The sequence below is a fragment of the Otolemur garnettii genome, unplaced genomic scaffold, assembly GCF_000181295.1.
Source record: "Otolemur garnettii isolate 467f Iridium unplaced genomic scaffold, OtoGar3 scaffold00205, whole genome shotgun sequence".
NCBI lineage: Eukaryota > Metazoa > Chordata > Mammalia > Primates > Galagidae > Otolemur > Otolemur garnettii.
The window spans coordinates 2,443,234-2,451,680 of NW_003852600.1; the positions used below are offsets into that span (position 1 = coordinate 2,443,234).

Consider the following 8,447-nt stretch of genomic DNA (forward strand, 5'->3'; position numbering starts at 1 on the left):
CAAACATTGTTTAAAGGACTTTTAGATTTTAATCTACACTCATGTTTTTATTTTAAAACAATCATAAACTCATAGAAAATTTGCAAGTTTATTTCAAGGAATTTTTTTTCCTGAACCAGGTAGAGTAAGGTAGTAGCCTAACACCTCACCATCCTGTTACTTTAGTTTCCTCTACACATGAGTATCCCCTACATAACCACACTGTAACTGTTGTATTGATTTGCTGTGGCTCCTTAACAAAGCAGTGCAGACCAAGCAGCTTACACCGCAGAGCTTCTCTCTGCTCACAGCTGTGGGGCCGGGAGGCCAACTCCAAGGCACCAGGGCTCTGCTTCTTCTGAGGCTGCTCCCCGCGGCTTGCAGATGACTGTCTACTCATGGTATCCTCACATGGGTTTTGTTTGTTTTTTGCTTCCTTGGATCTTTCTTTTTGGGAAAAGTTTTCAATTAACAATAATCACGCCTTGGATAAACCTCACTGGGTATGATGTTGCCACTGCTCAAAGCTTTGCTTGCTTGCTTTTTATAAGGATACTGGTCAGACTGGATTAGGGCCAATACCAGTGGCCTCATTTGAACTTGACCCCCCTTTAAAGGCCATATCTCCAAATGGTCTCACTTCTGAGTTAGACTTCAATATCTGAATTCCGTGTGGGGGGAGGATGCCATCCATCCTGTATTAACCATAAAGGTCAGAAAATTATCATGAATGAAATGTTATCGTGTGGTCTTCAGAGCCCAGCCACCAAACGTCCTGGCAATGTCCTTTGTGGCGGAAGAATCCTGTTCCCCATCGGGGCTGTATTTCCTGCCATGTCTCTGGGGCCGCCGTCCCTCTGGGCCCTTTCTCAGGTCTTCCTTGACATTTACAGCCTTAATATTTTGGAAGCGACAAGTCAGTGATTTGTAAAATGTCCCCGAAATTAGGGTTGCTTGGTTGTCTCCTCATGATTCAACCCAGATTATGCATCTTCTGTGGGATTTCACAGGAGCCACGTGGCTGCATCTCAGAGCATCACAGCAGGTGGAGCCAGGCCTGCCCTGTCCCTGCAGGTGGGGTTGGCGTCTGTCACTTGATGAGGAGGCTGCTTCCCAGGCTTGCCAACAGTCTTACTCTGTTTCCTTTGTAATTATCAAATGCTTTGTGTGGAGGTGCTGTGAAGCTGCGCAAATATGAAAATATATAAATATATCAGACCTTCAGTTTATTGCTGATGGCATTTTCTCAATGGCATTTTCTCAGCGTTTCCTAAATTACAGCATTACAGTCTCATATTACATTATGTATCTAATGACCTCTTGTCTCGCTTTGGCCCCGGCAGACCCTCTAAGCTGACTTCCAGATTCTTTTAACATGTTCTGTTCATTCTGTGGCCATGTTTTTGTTTTCTGGCAGAGTGAGATGTTCCAGGCCCGTTTCATGTTTTCCACGCTCCCGCCCTGGAAATTAGCTTCTTTTCCATTGAGCGCTAGTCCTTCTCACTGAGGAACGTGCCACTGTGGCTGGGGTAGCAGTCTCCATAGGCAAAGCTGGAGAGCACGTGTACACGTTCATACACACATCAATGCGTCCGTGCCCATGCATCCACTTCTACATGAAAACACACACCTGTATCTCACGGATGCCTTCTGCCTGACTGTGAGTTCACACTGCCACGTTCAATTCCAGTCCGACCCCAGGGAGTCCACTCACTCCAGCTCTCTCCCTTCCACATCTGCGGCTCTTTTTTTCTGATATACACCCCATATTCATTATGTATGATACATTTTTATTTGATCAGTTCCTCAAATACCACCAATTTCCTATCACAGCTGCCACTCTCTGAGTTCCACACATGCCCTTGTGGCCTGGCTCAGGTCCTGATACCCCACACTGAGACCTTTCCCTGCATGATTCCCTGCTCGGGCTCCGATGCTCGCTCTGGACCTCTGTGGCTCCTGCCCCTTCCTGGTCTGGACACCCGCCTTACTCTGAATTGCTATGGGAAGGAAGAGAAAGATGATGTGACTGGTCAGTTGTTCAGAAGTGAATTGATTTTCACACAGACTAGACACATTTTTATAGTTCTCAAAAAAATTCATTTCTAAGAGATCACAGTCACAGTTCCTTAAAAGAAAAACCTTAAAAGACAGGTATTTTTTACCAATATGAAGCTCCTGGATTTCATCTTCCACGCTGTTCAACAGAGCTAACTGTCAGAAATCACTAACAAAGTTTAAAAACTCCTGGCCATTTCTGACAACAGCATAAATTAAATGGCTGTCGAGCTATTTAGTGTTTAAAATGAAGGTAGACGTCCTGGTAGGTACATTTCCACCACTGACTCTGACCATACCCAGAGAGGACAGGCCTTGACAGAGCCCAGACAGGCCAGGACGGAGAGGGACAAGGGGAAGTGAGAAAAAAACAAAGGAAAGAAAACAGGAAAAGAATAGTTTCCAGAGCAGGAATAAAAGCAACTGGTAGCTATTTTTCCAACTGTCTTGAATACAAAGAGAATTCCAGAATACCAAAAATGTTTGACTCAGTAGGATACGAGACACACACAGAAAGAAGAACCCCTTCAGAGTGGAGAGTGTCTAATTTATATGCAGTAGTCCTTAAGGTAAAGGGACACTCAAGGCATGTTCTCAAGCTGCATTTACACGCACAGGTTACAGTCCACGTCTTAGCTCTGGGCATGGCCACACAAGCCCTCCTAGCAAATCCAAGCAGTGGTACCAAGACAGCATCTCTGATAGGGATGAAGATGAAAACAGGATTTGGGAAACGAATTGGATTTCTTACCACGTTTTTTCTTTTGGAAATAAATGAGATTCATTTCTTTCACAGAAATAAACCCTAGAATTAGGATTCATCTATGCTAAGTTCTATATAGATATCTGTGCTTTTTTTATGCATAGTATTATATCTTTATATAATTCTAAAAAATACTAAAATGAACAACCACACAAGCAAATATGAGTGTTGATCTGTTCAGATCACAAATTTCTGTAAAAGCTAGAGACTGATAGATAATGGTATTTATACTGTCACGGTGGGTTACCATTAAAACAGATGGATTTAGATATACTGTTGTCAAAATAAGCTTCCTAAAATATCATTCAGTATAGTAAAAATCTGACTCAAGAAGGTCCGATGTGACTTTCAGGTAACCTTGTGCTGTCATGGATTCTGTACATACACTAATTCACACATGCGTGTTAATAAACACACAGGCAGCCTGCATGTTGGAAGAATCGCAAACAGAGAACAGTCGCAGCTTCTGATCTTCCCGTCATCAACCTTTGCTGCTTCCCCAGGAGGAATTGTACTAAGCTGAGATGGCAGCGACCCAGGCCCCGCCACGGACGCACGCTTGTCCTTTCCTGCTGCAGAGTTGGAGTTCCTGCTTCCTTAAGAGAACTGGGACAGCTGGAGGGATGGGGGCCTCACATGGGACAACTCCTGGCGTGCTTCCCTTCTTGGGTCCTTCCCAGTAACTGACATTGTCCAGCAGATATATACAACTTTTCTCTTGTTTGAGAATCAAACTTGGAAACTGGCACTGACCACGGACTTGTGATAGAAAGAATATAGTAACCAGAAATGTGCGGTGAGTTTGACAGGAGAAACCATGTCCTTTCCCTGGGCTGCCTGGTGCTCTCACATGCTTAGCGTGGTCAGTGCCAGCATCCTACAGCGTGCACGGGTCAAAGGATACTAGACTCCTCATCTTTCTCTTCCCTCCCATAGCAATTCAGAGCAAGGCAGGTGTCCAGACCAGGAAGCGGGCAGGAGCCGCAGAGGTCCAGAGTGAGCATTGGAGCCTGAGCAGGGAATCATGCGGGGAAAGGTCTCAGTGTGGATATTTATGAGCAGGTCTCTCACAGTTCACCATGATAACTGATGTTATAGGAGCTGATTAAAATGAAAAGCTTTACAAATAGCTTTCTGCTCTCACAGTGCTTTAGACTGGGTGACACGAGGATCATCTTTCCTATGTGTCTGGCGGCCTTCAGCACTTATGTTGCAGTGGACATCCAACACTGACCCGGTTCTCTTAAGTTATCTGGGGACATGTCTAAAAAAACATTCAAAAATATACACTGTAACATATGACCAATTTAACCTTCAGATCAATGGAAATTAGAAATCCAAATACGTAACAAAAAGGATAATCAAATACCAAGTCACAACTAACTTCCTCTTTTTTTAATCCACATTTATTTTGAATCGTAAACCAGCTTCCTAGTTTAACAGACATTTACGAGCTAATGTATGCTTGACGTTAGCAGTTACATAAATGCATGATCATTTAAAACAATTTTTAAATCCTTTAAAAATTTTTTTCATAATTCAAGCTTTTTGTTTAAAAATCACATCCTTTTTAGTAAGTAGCATTTCATACAGGCCTCCCTTCACAGAAGGCCGAATGGTGACGGTTATGGCTCAATTATGGTTACTATTTATAGGGTATTTATTACAGGCTGGACACATTTATGTGTCTTATTGAATTTTCATGGCAGCTGTACAGGTAAATGATATTATGTCCATTTTACAGATGAGGAAACTGAGGCTAAGTGAGCCTACGTAACTTTCCCATGATCTCACAGCTGGAAAGGGGTGGAGTGGTGGAGACGCCAAGTCTCTCGGATTAAGAAATTCATAGCCCCCTTTCCTTCACACCACACATTCCTTGAGCAGCTTACAATCTCTTAGAATTATTCTCACTGTCGTGTGCTGAGCCCGGAGCCTCGGGTCCTCGGCTCACACTTCCACTTCTCTACATATTCAGTGACTATTATGTAAATTGTGTAAAATTATTCCTGTTGGATATCATAAGCCCTCAGTAAACATGGTCCACCCTCCTCAGCCATATTTTCTAACCATGGATTTAACTAACTGCAGGTCAAAAATATTTTAACAAATCCACAAAATTCCAAGAAGCAAAGCTTGAATTTGCTCTGTGTCAAGTACTGTGTCGAATCCCTGGGAATGAAGTGAAGTGGAGGCCTTGGGTTTGGTATCATAAATAATCTAGAGATGATTTGAAGTATACAGGGGAATGATATCAAGGGACGGAAATAGACCGTATTCACAAATCGAGAGCAGAGCTGAGTCCAGGCAATATCATTTCGTCTTTTTAAAGACAGCAGCATCTTAATAAACACCGGCTGTGGAGTGTTGTGTGTCAGAGGACCGTGAGCCGCTCAGGCTCCCAGGTCTCTGCAGCAGCTTATAAAAGGCTTCTCCTCCCCGCAGGGTAACTTTCAGGCCACACTGACATTTTACAAATACAGTGTCATCCAGCTAATCATTTCCTGCAAAGTGTAGGGACCTATATGCCTCTCATGTTTGCGCAAACCTTTTACATCTGAAAAGTGATCTCCATGCCAGGTGCCACAAATGTCCCAGTCTCCTTTTGAAAGACAGCTCACTGAGGACAAGGATTAGGAGACTAACTTTTTGTTCCTTTGGTCACTGTTGTGAGAACTTGAAGCTAAGTAGATTTATACTTTGGAAAGGTTTAAAGCAACAGCTAGGCACTACATGTTTTAATATGTCTTCTATGGAATGCTGTGAAATCCTTTCTTTACTTCTTGCTGGAATTTCTTTCATTTTTTTCCCCTTAGTCTTCTCACTTTCTTCCAGAAAGACCTTCTTTGTGGTTCAGCTGGAGGTAAGATGTACATTATTAAAATGCCACCTCTTTGGCCTCTATGAATTGGAACCGAAGAGTCTGCTTCTCCCAAGTCCCTGCCAGACCAAGAGTGATGGATAAAGATTTCTCCCAGCACCTTGGTGCCCGAGCACTGCTCTGCCCTCTTGGTGTGCCTGGTGGAACACGTGTCTGAAGCAGCACTGAGGCTTCCTGGCTCCTGGCTGATGTAGGACTGGCCGCAGGGGCAGCTGCTGCAGGGCCTACCTCCCCACATTGCAGGGCTCTGCTGGCCTGCTGGAGTCCCGCTGCCTTCAGAGACCCAGCCTGTCACCCAGCAGTGTGAGAAGTCCGGAGGGACCTGTCCTCCTCCTACAGCTAATGGAACTGTCAGCTCTCCTGTCACTTGGCCGTCACCAGCCCTTGAATAGAATAAAGACCTTGAAGGGAACATGGGAAGTTGAACATCCCAAGGGTATAAACTCGAAACAGGGCCACTTGTTCAAACCAGCACTCTACTCTAGATGTTTAAATTCATAGCAAAGGGAGGTGAGTGTGTGACTGCCTTGTTTTTATAACCAGAATGTTTCTTTCCCATTTCAGTGTGTGTGAATCACATCAGTCCATGGATGGCCCGAATGGGGTGTGGGAAGTTGAGCCTGATGAGGCTGGAAAGATAACTGAAAGGAAGGACTACTGTGCGCGTGTGTGCACGTGAGTACGTGCAAGTGAGTGTGTGCGTGTGTACATGTGAGTGTGTATGTGTGTGTGCTAGTGCATGTGCATGCAAGTGTGTGCAGGTGCATGCGAGTGTGTGCACATGCGAGTGTGTATGTGTGTGCATGCAAGTGTGTACGTGTGCACGTGTGAGTGTGTGCATGCAAGTGTGTGTGCATGCGGGTGTGTGCATGTGAGTGTGCATGCGAGTGTGTGTGTACATGTGAGTGTGTGTGCATGTGAGTGTGTGCGTGTGTGCATGCGAGTGTGTGCGTGAGCTGTGAAAATTCCTAAAGATCATTAATTAAATTATTTTCAAAAGAATTCCAAAGCATGGTAAATATATTCTCTCTTTTCACTCACGCACACGTTGGGAAGTGTGCTGACAGCACAATGGGTTGTAAGGGGTGCTTTGTCTGTCTGAAGGAAAACTAAAATCCAGGCTTTAGTAAATAACCACTAAGTTCTACTCAATCCATCGAGGAGGCAACGTGCATCGGTCCTTCCTCTCCACGGGCATCGTCCCCACTCCTGAGGGTGGATAGAGGATTGATGCTCATAAGACATCCACGTTCCCTAGATCTCACTGAAGTTATGTTTGAACCATGTGATTGAGTTCTGACCAACCCCATCTATGCAGAGATAATGTGAACCATCCCCAGCCCTGACCCCTGGAAACGTCTCACCTGACTCCCCAGGTCTCTCTTCTTTCACCATTTGACCTTGAAGGCCACACATGCTGGGCGGGGTCACTGCAAGGAGACAGCAGCATGGTTCCTGGCTTTCTGCTTAGAAGAGAAAACTGCCCAGAGAGCTGCCCAGCCCAGCAGGACTCTGAATAACTGAACACGAGCTTTCACTTTATTAAGCTGCTGGGACTTCAGGGTTTGTCATGGCAGGATCGATTACCCAGGAGCACAGCAAGTGTACTTCCCAGATGGCGGAGTCAGCATTTCTTGGGAATTTGTTAGAAATGCACATTCTTGAGCTCACCCGAAGTCTTGTAACTCAGAAACTCTGAGGCTGGGACACAGGAACCTGTGTTTTAACAAGCCTGGAAGGTGATTCTGATGTACATTAAAGTTTTGAGACTCATCTGTCTACGGCAGTATTTTTCAACCTTTTTTATGTCAGGGCACACTTGAAGCTATAGTTAAACTTCTGTGGCTCACTTAAATTATGTTGATCAAAAAAGGAGTGAAAAAAGAGAATATACTTACCATGCTTTGAAATTCTTTTGAAAATAATTCAATTAACGATCTTTAAAAGTTTTCACAGCTCACCCAAGACCCTTTCCCAGCACACCCGTGCCTTGGCACACTGGTTGAAAATCACTGCTCAAGGTCTCACTCTGAACTATCTTGTCGATGCAGGAAAAGTCCTGGATTTCAAGGACCAAACAGCCTAATAGACACCTTTATACCCTCGTCCCCTTGCAGTTGTCCCAAGATCCCCCTTGCTTTCGTTGAAATGAATTTCTCCCCTGAGGTCAGGGCATCCCTTGTAGACATCTCAAAAATGCTGTTTATTCTTTGACAATTCATAGGACAAAACTGTGGTTGGAGCTGAAATTGGGATCTTGGCGTCTTCTGACTCAGCGCTCTCCTATGCTCATAAGAAAAGCCCATTCCTGTGCAGCCCTCACCTTCCGGCTCCGTCATCCTCTTTCTTCCCTGGTCCAGTCACCTGACTGCCCCTGAGTATGTTTATTTGTTTGACACCTGGATCACAGTCTTCACCTCCACTGCAGACAGTCAGTCCCCAGGTTACAGAAAAGATAGGTTCTGTAGGTTTGTTCTTAAGTTGAATTTGTATGTAAGTTGGAAGAGGTACATTTACCTATTACCTATAATAGCCTCTGTTTGTAAGTGCAAGCTATACATCAGTTGGATGTTTGTGATTCGGGGACTTACTGTAAAAGCCTCCATTTGTAAGTGCGAGTTCTCTGTAAGCCAGAGGTTTGTAACGTGGTGTCTATATAGTATCTGCGTAATCTCTCTTGATGAAATAAATTCCTGGTCACTACCAGGCCCCCTAAGTTTCTGTCCTGTTTCACTGCTCCCTATTCACAACCAAATTTCTTGAAAG

At 44.5% G+C, this 8,447-nt stretch overlaps 1 pseudogene; it reads right to left on the bottom strand.

Moving 5' to 3' along the window:
- Positions 1-425: 425 nt before the first annotated feature.
- LOC111721949 lies at positions 426-508 on the bottom strand (annotated as a pseudogene).
- Positions 509-8,447: the final 7,939 nt, after the last annotated feature.